The 14,359-nt window shown below is 39.2% G+C and overlaps 1 protein-coding gene across 1 annotated transcript in view; it reads right to left on the minus strand.

The window, feature by feature from the left end:
* Nucleotides 1-13,597, minus strand: part of FAM170A (family with sequence similarity 170 member A) — a 30,822-nt gene extending 17,225 nt beyond the window's left edge. The window contains exons 1-3 of the mRNA XM_074328568.1: nt 13,069-13,597; nt 12,666-12,754; nt 247-384 (exon numbers count right to left, since the gene is read on the minus strand). The gene's annotated coding sequence lies outside the window, so the exon portion shown is untranslated. The remainder of the gene's footprint in view (nt 1-246; nt 385-12,665; nt 12,755-13,068) is intronic.
* Between the last annotated feature and the right edge of the window lie 762 nt (nt 13,598-14,359).

Raw genomic sequence — 14,359 nt, forward strand, 5'->3', positions numbered from 1 at the left:
GGACAGTAAAACAGAGAGGTGCACCCAGACACTTACTGCCCACAAAGCCGCCCTTAAGTTTTAAATACCGCTTTTAATACTGAGCTGTGCTTCCCTTGATTAATGTTTAAATACTTTTAGATCCCAGTTTAGATTTGTTCTGCACGTACAACATCACCGAGTTCCAGATTCCTTATTTCTCAGCCCTAGGAGGATTTCTGAGCCCTAGGAAGGAGAGCCCTTTCCAGCTGATTTGGTGTTACTCACCACCAGGGGGAAGGAGGATGTTCCTCTTCGGTTGGAAACACAGACTGGACTTCCATGGCTTTCCTTTCTTCCCTTCAGTCAGAAAGATTGATCTGACCTAAGAAGTTTTGCCTTTCAAAGCAATTTCTATTTCATGAGCTAAGGATTAAAAAAAAAAAAAAAAAAAAAAAAAATTCAATGCACCAAAGAAACAAAAGTCAAGAATACAAGAAAAAGAGAACAGAAAATAGAAGGGAGAAAATTAGCTCCACATTGAGCACAAAATATTGATATTTTGGGTGCCCTAAGCTTGAGCCTAGGTTCTATTTTGTGCTGGAATTCTGGGCCCCTCTGGCAGCTAATAGGTATTAGTCAGGTTTTCATGGGGAACCAAGGGGAGGACAAGGTGATGGTCTTGATACAGTTTTTAATATTTCACAGCTTTGTCCATGGCCTACCTACCCTCATAGATTCACATCTCACTGCTAAAAAGAGAGGGTGTACAGCTAAACATAGAAAGAGAATGTACTACCACCCTGCCCTGCTCTGAGATCCATGCATGCCCCAAAAGGGAGAAGACAGCATTATTCCACTTCTGTCTGGTTCATATCAAGAACCTCAAGAAAGAAATCGGAGGCAGAGACAAGAATGGAACCAGAGGGGCGGCCAACTGAGAACGAAATCTGTGCCCCTTCTGAAGGCAACCAGCCTGCTACTATGGAAGCTGGAGCAGGGGAGGAAGGAAACACAGGTGACAAACAGAACTGGACAGCACAGAGAAGAAAAGCCCAAGGGACCCCAGTGGGGGTGGGTGGGAGGACATGGGGCTTTGTAATAGCCACAGGGATAAAAAGCTAAAAATATGAGTTGTTATCATTTATGTGACCTCTTTTAAAACTCCAGGCTGTATGACCTGAGAAAATGAGCTGACATTGGTAATATCGCCGCCTTCTGTTATTTTCCTACAATTTAATCTGCAAACTGTTATAATGAGGTTCCCTAGTGAGCTGTGTTCATCCAGACTTATTCTCTTCTGATGCAAGCATTCCCAGTAAAAGAAATATGATTCTTAATTCTTAGAATTTATGTGCTGCTCTTCATATATTAAAGTAATTCAAACCATTGTAGCACAAGGGTATTTGATTTGGGTTACTTTTCTTATAAGTGGGATGGGCTGGTACTGAATCATCCATTTTCTCATTCAGGTTCCCTTGCAACTAATCACATATAATAGAGAAACAGCAGGTCAGGGTTAGGGGCACAGTGTATATCCACAAGAAATTTATCTGCAAAGAAGCAACGAATTATAAAGAACTGACTTCACTCATATGTGGGATATAAAACTGAAAGCAACAGACGAACAAGACAAAGAAACAAAAGTTCATAGACACAGACAACAGTTTACGGGTTACCAGTGGGTAAGGGGGGATGGGATGGTAGAAGAGGCTGATGGAAGGAGAACTGACTCTGGGTGGTGAACACACAATGCAGTATAAAGATGTATTATCAAAATGTACACTTGAAACCTATATATGATTTTACTAACCAATGTCACCCCAATAAATTTAATTGAAAACAAAAGAACTGGTAAATCAATTAAACAAGGAGGCCGTTAGACTGAGGTGGCTCTAATACCTTAGCATTTTACATAAGCAAGCCTGTAAATATCTCAAGATTAAGAACGGAAAATCTAAGGATAACCAATCACAGACAGCCAACTCGGCTATCCAAAATAATGCTTAAACTATAGCCAATCAGATAATCCCTTGCTTTGCTTCCACATCTTCTCTATAAAATCTTTCTCCTGGTTCCTATTTGTGGAGCTCTCCTAACCACTCCCATTCTGCATGGCCAAATTTGAATTGGTTTTTGCTTCAATAAACTCTTAAAATTTTGAATATGTCTCAGCTTATCTTTTAATAGAACTAAGCAACACTAGTTCAAAAGATAAGAAAAAATGTTCATTAATATTAACTGGAGCCTAGCCTTAACCTGTCTGGGCCTCAGTTTCTTCATTAGTTTTAAAAAAAAACCCAAAAATCTTGCAGATAAGATCTCCTATGCCTCTCCTTAGGGTTCTCATGACAGCCAAAAGAGAATATTTGAAACAGTCTTAAGCTATAAAGCATCACAAAAAGTAAGGGGCCATCTAGTCCATTGGGTAATGGAACTTTGTTTCCAGGTCAGTTAAAATACCTGCTTCCCTAACTATCGTTAAATAACAAAATTCAACTGAGTAAATTTAAAGCTCTAATTGTATTTATTAAGCAATTCATGAGTCACGCAACATCCAATCTAGTGACTAAAAGGACACTCCATGGGGGTGTACACACTGAAAGGTTTTAATGGGAAGAAGGATGTAGCAGGGCATTTATTAGCAAAAGAAAAGAAAGGATTATTTTTAGAACAGGAGATCTTCTTTTTGGGGGGAAGGGACCAGCAAGGGTTTTATCCATGCAGACTGGCCTCTTCTTCCTATGGGGAACGAAGAGGGCCCATGTGACAGATCACCTCAATGATGTTGACCAGAAAATTCCAGGCTGGTTGATGAAGATTACATTTCTGCTGAAGGTCAAAACTGCAGGAGATAGGTCAGATCTTAAGTCTAGGTTTGGTATTGTGGACATCAGCCTAAGGGACACCATTTGGAGCCTGTCGATTTCTTTTTTAACACTGTGGTATTACAGTTTAATAATTTATAAAATCTACCACTCCAGCTCATAATTCTCAGGTGATTACATGAAGTACAGAGGCAAAGAAAAAAAACCAAATCCCTTCCCAACACAGTTGCTGGGCAATTTTAGCTCATATTAGAAATCTTTGAGTGACGCTGCATTATGATATCTGCTCTTAAGCGTTCTTTCAGAGAACAAAGAAAATACATGCCAACACTAAGATGATCTTGCCACTGTTAGCTCACATGCACATGGGTGTCTTCTTAAGGCACTGTGCAAATCAGTATGCCACCAAGGTAGTGAACCGTGGCCACACACATCTAAAGTGTGACTTAAGAGGAAACATCCTTCCCATGAAAAAAAAATGAGCGGCTTTCCGTGAACAGAATAAGAAATTAAATTAGAGCTGTGGGTGGTGACAGGAGAAAATAGGTCATCCTTTGAAACCCCATTTCCTCCTAAGTTTCATGTTAATAGAAGCCCAACCTCCAAAAAGTGACTTACATATCGCCTAAGGTAAATGATGTCAAACTAATTTAAATATTTTTCAAATACCTTTCCTTAATACCCTCTACAACTGAGAAATCTCCCAGGCTTGTCAATCTCAGCCACACCATTGTTTTCAGCTCTAAATCTGCCTTTGGGTTTGGCTTCTCTCTTTTTTCATGGATGAATAACGTTTTCAATCAAGTTGTTTTTCTTGTTACTCTGGGAACCAGGCTTGTTCTGAATAAACATAATCCTGCACATCAGGTTCTCTGGCCTTATCTTCTCCTTCTCCTTCTCATCTCTGCTAGAACCAGAGGCTCACACTCCAGGAACTGTGTGGTGTGCACAGAAGGTGCTGTGGTGTGGGACAATTCACTTTTGAAATCTTAAGAGCAGGAAAGAGGACGCTTCACTTTTCTGAGTCGGGTTCCCAACGGTTAACCCTGGACAATAGTGACATTAATAATAATCAAAGAAGACTTCACTCAATGACCCTTCCTCCAGGAATGCTCTCCTGTCTGCTTTCTCCTCCCTTAGTGAGAACAACCCATTCCCCGCCTTGTTTCCCTACTGTGTGTTCAGACCTCAATAACAACATTGTAGTCTACTTCCTCGTTTACAATTCTGTCTCCCCTCACCAGACTGAAACTTTTAGAGGGTAGGCCCTTTGCCTTATTTATGTTAGGAATTGCCAAATCATGCTCACCAATGTTTGTTATTTAATGGGCTCAAACTAATGTCTGTTGAAAGATGAATTTGTTAATTGATTAGTTGATTGATTGAATGAATGCTACAGATGAAAATGTTTTATAAACCTCCAATTGCTAGGCAAATGTGGATTATTATTATATGAAATTCCATAACTTAGCTTTGAACTTAAGGTAATTAGTCAATTGCTCCAAGTCAAGAGGTAATGGACCTAATAAATGTTCATATTTCATAGCATCCTTAGTTTTTATTTGTTTATTTGTTTAATCCAGATAGCCACCAAGAATTTACACACTCTAAAATAATAATACACTAAAAAAAAAACAAAAAAACCGTCCATGCAAACAGAAATTTTGAAAACTATTCGACTAGTTAAATTAGTGTTGTCTCTTAGAGATGCAGTGATGAAACAGCACACTTTAAGTCCTTCCTAGGGTACAAACTGGTGTCCTGGAAAGACCATTCATGCTAACTCCAACACAAAACACTGAGGGGCCTGTCCTCAGATACCCATTTTGTTTTTACCAATTGTTCTTGGTGTGAGAGTACTTACAGGAAGTAGTTGGGTATTTGGGATTTTTTTTTTCCACTATCCAATTCCTAAATATTGGACACCAGCTACATGTTGGCAAAGTACAAGAGTTGGAAACAAGGATTTTAAGGCAGGCTGTGAGTTGGATGACACGGTCTTACAAGAACACAAATGCCACAAATCAAGGAAGACTGTAAATGCCATAAGACAATAGGTAACTCCCCAGTCCCATGGGTCTAGTGACACAGAGAAATAACAGGCAGTAAGAGATCAGAAAAGACTTCATGGAGGAGGTGACATTGATTATAAAAGTTAAGCTGTGGACAATATTTCGAGCCACATAGATAGGGAGGACAGCATTGTAGGGCTCAGGGAGAATAGGGATTCTAAACAGGCGTGATGCTGTACACAAACTCCAGAAGGGAAGGCCAGCTCCCCTGGCTGTCTTTAATCCTCATCCAGAAGTTTCTATTCATCTGCTCCTGGTATACTAACTTAACTCTAGTAATAACCTATTCGAGATTAGCTGCATTTAATGCGAAGTAACGCTAATATTACTGCAAATATCTCTCCCTCTTCACTGAAGCAAAAAAATATTATTTTGAAGTAATGGATCAAATACTACATTTATATAGTATCTCTAGAGAAATTATTAAAAATCTGAACTACACTTTGGGTACCACAAGTACATTTTCTTTAATTTTTGCTAGATAGCGAAACAAATAGTTTTCAGCCTTTTCTGAAAAGGATCTGTGCTTAACATGGAAAAACCCTTTTAATTATTATAGCATAACATTTTGCCAGCTTCTACATCAATTGGTCCTTGCCAAGTTCTGATGTCTAGCATTAGAATTAACTTCTTTGGAATATTTTTAAGAGCTTAGAAACACAGATGCATAACAGTATAATATTTGTTAACTCCATCAAATTCTAGGACAGGCTCTTCAATCTGTGATCAAAATAAAGAATTGGTTTAATTGAATGTCTCCAAAACTGGTGTTCTGCAGGATCTTAATAGGTGTTTCATTTTTTTAAATGAGACATATTAATGGAACAAAGTTAATTAGAATTTGTTTTGTTTTGTTTTGCTTGGTTTTATCCACAAGACTTCTCAGATTCATTAATATGTTCTCCTAAGTTGTGAATCTCCAAAGAAGGTTCATATGTCCACCAGACTTATTTTACAATGAAACATTTTTTAGCCATGTCCATTAATTCCCAGAATATTGTTTCAGGAAATGCCAATCTGAGAAACGTTTATCTAATGAATTACTCTAAATTAAAGATAATTTCACCAGTCAGCTCTGGAACACCAATCAGTTGACCTCCACAGAAATTTCTCCCTCCATGCCACAGAGAACACACTGAGCAAAAAACAACAACAAAAAAAGCACTATCAATCCAAAAATAAATAAAACGTTATGTGAATTATGTGGCAAATGCCACTGAGACAATTCTTTCAAGATGCCAAAACAAAAACTTTAAATATTGCTTCCAAAGAAATAATGAAATTTTTCTATAGTACAAAACATATTTGACATGCTAAGAAATTGGTATTCTGTTACTATGCATTAGATAGATACACAGCTACTTTCTACAGGTTTCCTCACTTGCTAAATACTTACCATCAGAATATCTAACAACTTACAAAATTCACCTATTCAAATCAAAAACTGCTCCAATGAATCTGTGTGTGCATGCCAGAGAAAACATTTAGGTGGCACAAAAGTTTTAGTAAAAAGCTCCCTCTCAGCTGTTCTTCAGACAGGCTTGGGGCTTGTATACTCTGATCAAAAGTACTGTGTCACTTAAAATAAATAAAAGGTTTTTTTTGAAAACGATGTTGTGTATTATCACTGTCACCTCCCTCACATTACTAAGAGAAAAATCTACTGAAAGAGTAGGAAGGTAGAAATGACCTGAGATGAAAGCAGATCTAAGAGGGGTGGAAAAGCCCATGTGTTACAATAAAAGGGAGACATGATGAGGCACATGAAGACAAGTAAACTGGTGAAAGACATAAACTTGGCCTTGCACATGTATCCATCTGCCACATCTATGATTTTTTTTTTTTTAATGTATGGAAAACTTGTAAAAATATTTGAAATTGTGGTTTCAGAAAACTTTACTGTGATTGGTACAGCCACTATGGAAAACAGCATAGAGATCCCTCAAAAAAACAAGAATAGACTTACCATATAACCCAGCAATCCCTCTTCTGAGTATCTAACCCAAAAATCTGAAAACATTTATTCATAAAAACAGATGTACCCTTATGTTCATTGCAGCATTATTCACTGTGGCCAAGACATAAAAATAACCAAAGTGTCCTTCAATAGGTGATTGGATAAAGAAGATGTGGTATATATATGCAATGGAATACTACTCAGCCATAAGAAAAGATGAAATACTGCCATCTACGACAATATGCCTGGATCTTGAGATTATCATGCTAAGCAAAATAAGTCAGACAGAAAAAGTCAAGAACCATATGACTTCACTCATATGTGGGATTATAAAACTGAAAGCAACAAACAAACAAGACAAACAAACAAAGAAACGAAACCTCATAGACACAGAAAACAATTCACTGGTTACCAGAAGGTAAAGTAGGAGGGAGGAAGGTAGAGAGGGAAAAGGAGGTCAAATATAAGGTGATGAAAGGAGAACTGACTCTGGGTGGTAAATACACAACGTGATACACAGATGATGTATTACAGAAATGTACACTTAAAAACATATATAATTTCGCTAACCAATGTCATCCCAATACATTTAATAAAAAATTTTAAATATGAAAACTTTATTGTGTTTTATAGATATGTAAGAGTGATTTAATGATTTTGAGGGAAATTGTTCTGTGTTCTTGAGTGGGCTAAAAATCCTTTACAATTTTTCCCATTTGAAGTAATAGGATATAGGCTACATCTATTCAAAATTGCATATCCAGAATATTTGCCTATATTTCAATAAAGAAGGATGATTAATTATACATTTGTGGAGTAGGTGGTTAAATACCTGCCAAAGTAGTTATATTTTTTCCAAGTAGACACCTTGGGAGTATAGGGATATGTGATATTACTGTTGGTATTAATCAAAATATTTTTAACATCTTTTAAAAATGTTTTCCTTTAGTTTATGACATAGACTTTTAAATCTCCTCAGTGGTGAGAATAGACTAAGATATTCAGAGCCAGATCTGGAAAATAAGTAGTCCTTCTAAGAAATGGTAGTTTGATCAACTGGGGTCTCCTTATAAAGTAATGACACCAAATTTCTTGTGACTTATGAAGTGATTCTGAAATCAGTAGGATAGGAGGCATTCCTATGTGTTTTAATTAATGGCAGCATCGTTAGAAAAGACTTTTTTTTTTCCAAAATGAATGTGAAGAATAAAACTTTTTGTTATGAACATGAAGATATAGTTGTTCAAAACAGTTCACATCTTGTTCAAAAATAACTTGTAAACTTAAAGCAAATTGTTAAAGAACTAGATACCTACCTATTTTCATCCAAATGGGATATTTCCATTTTAAGCATTATTTGGAAGGAGTGATGAGACTGAATCTGTCTTCTCTGGCGCCTTCCCATTTATAATGAAGAAAACAAACAAATCCAAGTGAAGATTAAAAAAAAAAAAAAGGTTGGGACATGGGAGGTAGTCAGCAGGTATTTAACTCGAGCTGGAGCTCAATCAGAGGAACAAGGCAAGGTGAAGACTGTTTCAGAATCTCCCAACACCTCCCAAAGCAACCAGACAAAGCTGATGGTCTTCAATCTTAATATTTACCTTACTTGAATTTCAAGCAATTTTAAAACTGTAATCCTTTTGGCCCCAAACAATAGAGCAAAGGGCACTTAAGACACTGGACTCCAGTCCCCATCCTGCCCCTGTGGGTACAGCCTTCCTCTACCGAGGACAGAGAAACTCTGTTTTGTTCATTAATAAATCCCAAGTACTTCTCAGTGCTCAATAAATACTTGAGGTAAGAAGGTTTAATTTCTCTAGGCCTCAATTTCCTTATCTGTTAAATAAGGATACTAGATTAGACCAACGGATTCTAATCATAGGATATACTTACTAATAGAGCCTCATCTTTTTTTCTTTCCTCCCCTTTCCAATGGCAGAAATCCCTTCCCAAACCACACCAAAGGGCTGATGGTCAGCTGTCTCCCTCATGCCTGATGACCATCTGTATTATCAACAGGCAGTTCGCTTTCATAAACTCAAGATTCTACAAAAGTGAAAATGAAGTAGGGCAGAAACTGCTGGTTGCATACAGAATACCATTCTTTCTTTCTTCCTCTCTCAGTAGCAGAACTCAATTTGTTTGGACTGTAATACGTTCAGCTAAAACAAACAAACAAACAAAATATTTCCCCACCCCTCACTTGCGGTTGCTATAGTTATACAACACAGCTCTGGACTAAGAAATAAAAGCAGTAAAATTTCCTAAGAGAGTAACAGAATCAGCTGATAGTGCCACATTCTGCTGGAAACAGCACAGTTCTGAAATGCTGGAGGTGAGACAGACATTCAGCAACCGCAAATAAAGCAGTAGGAAAAGGCCACGAGAACTGTCAGTTTGGACTTCTAGGAAGCAGACACTGAGTCAGAGTAAGCAATGCAAGACGATTATTGGAAGAGTAAAGATAAAAAGCAAGAGAGGGGCATAGACAACATGTATCTCAAGATAATAAAGGCTGTAGATGACAAGCTGACAGCTAACATGCTCAACAGTGAAAAGCTAAAAGCTTTCCCTCTAAAATCAGAAACAAGAAAAATGTGCCCACTCTCGCCCCTTTTATTCCACATAGTTTTGGAAGTCCTAGCCATAGCAATAGGAAGAAAGGAAGAAAAGGGAGGGAGGGAGGATGAGAGGGAGGGAAGGAAGAAGGGCGGAAAGGACATCCAAATTGGAAAGGAAGAAGCAAAACTCTCACTATTTGCAAACAACAATGTACAGAAAACTCTGAAGACTACCAGAAACTGTTAGAACTAATTAACAAATTCAGTAAAGTTACAAGTGCAAAATCAATATAGAAAAAAATCTGTTGTGTTTTTATATACTAACAACAAACTATCACACAGAGAAATTAAGAACATAATCCCATTTATAATTGCATCAAAAATAATAAAATAACTAGGAATAAATTTAACCATGGGGGAATAAATGACCTGTACACTCTAAATTATAAGACATTGATGAAAGAAATTGAAGATGACACAAATAAATAGAAAGATATTTCATGCTCATGGATTGAAAGAATTAATACTGTTAAATGTCCATACTATCCAAAGCAATTTACAGATTCAAAGCAATCTCTAGCAAAAGTCCAAAGGAATTTTTTACAGATGTAAAACAAATAATCCTAAAATTTTTATGGAACCAAAAAAGGACCCGAAAAGCCAAAGCAATCTTGAGAAGAAAGAACAAAGCTGGAGGCATCCCACTCCCTGATTTCAAAGTATATTACAAAATTATCTTAATCAAAACAATGTGGTACTGGCATGAAAACCAACACATAGATCAATTGAACAGAATAAAGAGCCCAGAAATAAACCCTTGACTATATGGTCAATTAATTTATGACAGAGGAAGCAAGAATATACAATGGGGAAAAGACAGTCTCTTCAATAAATGGTGCTGGGAAAATTGGACAGCCACATGCAAAAGAATGAAACTAGACTATCTTACACCCTACACAAAAATTAACTCAAAATTAGTTAAAGCCTTGACAGTGAAATTGGTCTGCTTAGAGGGGCGGATGCACTGGCTTTAGTGCAAGCATTTTTTGATAGCTACTCACTTTAAAGTAACTCGTTTTCTTACTTCTGGATTCTTAACTGCATTGTCGGTGATTTAAACACTAGAAGTCTGACTTACAGATAGCTTTAGGAAGCACACTTTAATCTCTCTGGACTTCAAATTCCTTCTTGGCAAAATGAGGAGGTAGGATTATGTACCACCGCAAGTATTTATAACAGAGGGGATTTAATGCACAGAATGAGTTACACAGGTCATAGAGAAGCCAGAGCCAAATGGGATGATATGGTAACCCAGGTATTAGCAACAACAGGAAGCCAATACTACCACCTCTAGGCTGCAGAACAAAGAGAGGAGGCGGAATTGCTGGAGCTCAGGAGAGTCCATCAGCCCACAAAGGCTGGAACCATCCTGTAAAATGGGAACTAGAGCCATGGGATAAATTCAGTTGCCGTTAGAGAATCAGCTCAAGGCAGAGAAAGAGAAAGGGAAATACCTGGGCTTCTCCCTTCTCCTGACCACCCTCCAGGGTCTCACCAGTGTCTCCACTGGCTAAACTCAGGGAGAAGCCAGTGAACAACAGAGTACAGAAAACGACAGCCTTCGTGGGTCAGCCTCTCCATGACAGAGAACACACCCAGGATAAGACGAGAGAAGGCGCTGAGGCTGAGCAGGTCTAAGACCACTGTAGTCCAGATCAAAGCTATCCACATTTTTTTCAAGAGCAGATAACATGAAAATAAAAATGTAAGTCAGAGACTGAACTGATGACAGTGTTAGGAAAGATCAATGATGGACATATTAACACGGGACTTTACTCAGATAAAAGGCAAATCTATACCCAAGGCATTATTCATACTTAAAATTTCTTTTTTTATCAAATGTGTCTGGTGCCATTTTAGCTAAATTAAAATAGTTCAAAATTATATAATTAATAAAACACATGTCCATCACATCCGCTAACATAATTTCTGGCAGCTGTATTCAATAGGAGCTAATTTATGTGTGTGTTCTTGTTCGGTCTTTTTTCTTTCTCTCTTTTTTTTTAATTTAACCAAAAATTCCAGGCAGCCAGGACCCAGAGGGTAGGCAGCTGCACTGGTTTGACGACCTCTTACTGGAAACTGGGCAAAAACACCACAATTCCTCCTAGTTGCAATAGTCTCCATTTCCCCAGGGTGGTGCCTGCACCCACCACTGAGGAAAGGCTCCCAAGAAGCTTCGAGGGAGGTGGTGTATGTGTCACAATGGCCGTGCCAACATTGTCAACCTCTGCCAGGCCACAGGGCACTGATTCTTGCTTAGGAAGCTCTTAAACCTACTTCTTACAGTATGCAAATAATTCATAAGGGAGCCCAGAACTGCTAAGAAAAACTCCCTGGAGTCCTAGTGCTTAGCCATCCTTAGCCCTTTTGGGGACTGGCCTTCTGAAATCCTTGGGTGTCAATTAGAACTAGGCCATCACTGAAACTCCTCTCCCACTTGGGCAACCATTATTGAGTTTTGTTCTCCAGAAGCCCGCTGGGCGCTGCATGTCAGCTACCTGTGAAGAGCACACAGGTGAAGCCTAGCACTTCTATTTGATGTGACCATCATTGTTACGCCCCCTGCACCCCCACCAAAACAGGAATTTAAAATGCTCCACATAAACACAAACTCCTGTTTATTTCTGTCAGCCCAAGGAAATGGTATAATTCCATGAATAAGAAGCCCCTGGTCCCATCCTTCAAGTTTTCCCCCTCCTCTTCCAGAGTCCCAGCCATGGGCTGATAGTATTAATAACTGGCTCCAGAGGGCAACGAGATGTCTGAGTGGAGAGGGTCACATTTCAGCTGAATAAAGCCCACTCAGCAAAAACAGGAGTGCTCATCAGTAAGGTAACAAACAGAATTTTCTTCCTGTCTTAAAATAGACACTGTGAGGCACTCTCACTGCACCCAGCGTAAGAATTTTAGGAAGGAGTAAATATGGCCTATTGTCAGGTTAAGGAGAGAAAGCCAGGAAACAAGCTGAGAGACTGTATCTGAGAAGGAAAAAAATTTTTTTAAGGAAGACATTTATTTAAGGCAACAAAAGGGGCTATCTTGTTTACATTTAACATTGTAATGGTTGGAAGGTTAAGGTTTTGGAGCAAGAATTGTTGCTATTCACCTAGAAGCAGCTGATTATATTTTAGTGACCTTTACCCTCTCACAGTTATTTAAGGAGGCCTATTATAATGTCAAGCCCTGCTCTTTTCCCTGAAAAGAGACGAGACAGAAGAATTACCTGTATAAAAGGGCACTGAGTCACAGCAGAGCCAGTCTGCCCATCTGCCCTCAGGGTTGCCACAAAGACAGAAAGAGCAGACAGGGAGTCTGAAAAAGACAGAAGAGAAGGAATATCTGAGGACTCAAGTTTCATGATAAGTTCACTTTACACATAAACCGGAAGTAGACTCTCTGTGGGGACTTAAGGTTGTTACTTCCTTTACAGGCTGGGGTTCTGCAGCTGATTTCTCACTCATGCTTCCCTTATTCCCCTTCTCCTCCCAAACTCATCCTTTTTCCCTGCAAGATGAAGATAGTTCATGAGTGTCCCTAGATGGAGGCCAATTGTCTAAGCTAACAGGAATCTGGAGTTTTCTAAATCAGTTCAACACATGGACCCAAAAAAGGAAATTTACACTTACAGCTACTGTCGATGGCCTTTCCACAGTTAAATGTGTTTTCTTCAATCTTGTGCTGCCATTTAAATAGCCAATTCTACAGAAAATTGCCCCTTTGGAGAAAATGCTGTAATTTCCAGCGTGCAGAGGTAAGGAAGCACTTTAAGGCCATCGATCCCAAGGGGAGCAAAATAGGCCGGCACCCAAGAGTAAGAAGAGCAGCAGAAGCGGCAGCCGTCTTGCTTCCACAAAGATGCTCCAGGTGGACATAGGCAAGAGAAACTAATGGAAAGAAAACATGGGGAGAAAAAGGAGGTCAGCATCTAAAAGCACCTAAGCGCTAGCTTTATACCAAATAGGAAGTCAAAATATTTCAGAGGTAAAAGTAAGAACTTCAGGTTGTCAGACCCAACTTCCTAACCTGGGCTTCAGTTATTTTTGTACAAAATGTGCTCTCAACTATGGGGGCACATGGGAATCACCTGGGAGCTTTAAGAAAAAAAAAAATCTGATGTCAGGTCTCACGCCAAACCAATTAAATGAGAATGTCTGGGGAAAAGCGGCATTGGGAGGTTCAAACATCTCCCCAGATGATTCTGATGCAACAGGAGGGTGAGATCCCCTGGCCCCCACCAACCCTGCCTTGATCAAACAGCCATATTTGGAACACCTCTGGTGACAAGAATTCACTACCTTCCATGGAAATGCATTCCATGTTAAGACCATTCTGATTGTAAGGATTTCTTTATGCTGAGGCTCAACCTGCCTTGCTGTAACATGCACCAATTTGTCCTAGCTCTGCCCACAAGGGCCATAGATCAAATTTGGGAATGACACAAACCTGGAAGGACTCCTTTGATAGCACCATTGATAGGCTAAGGGCAAATCTGAGGCCAAATTCAGCAAAATGAAATCCAATAGAGATCCACATTCTACCTTTTACTTAGGGCTAAGAAACAATGGCACAAGGAGAAGATGGGAGAGAAAGGGCTTTAGCACATGATAGATTTCCAGGTCTTGATGCAGAGGTGGGGGCAGTAACTCAACAAGAATTATCAAGGTGATTGTGGCGGCCCGAACGGCTGCTGCTCTCCCAAGCTGCATGAACAGCCATGTGTTCCAGAAAGAGGGATACTCGGAAGACACACTCCAGTACTAAGGTGGCCACACTTCAAAGGAGAGAGAGAAAAACAAGGGGGAGGAGGAGCCCAACAGTGAGACAGGCAGAGCCAGCCTGCCCACCTGCCTTCAGGGTTGCTGCAAAGACAGAAAGGGCAGACAGGGAGTCTGAAAAGCACAGAGGAGAAGGAGCATC

Source organism: Rhinolophus sinicus, linkage group LG03 (genome assembly GCF_036562045.2).
Source record: "Rhinolophus sinicus isolate RSC01 linkage group LG03, ASM3656204v1, whole genome shotgun sequence".
Classification (NCBI taxonomy): Eukaryota; Metazoa; Chordata; class Mammalia; order Chiroptera; family Rhinolophidae; genus Rhinolophus; species Rhinolophus sinicus.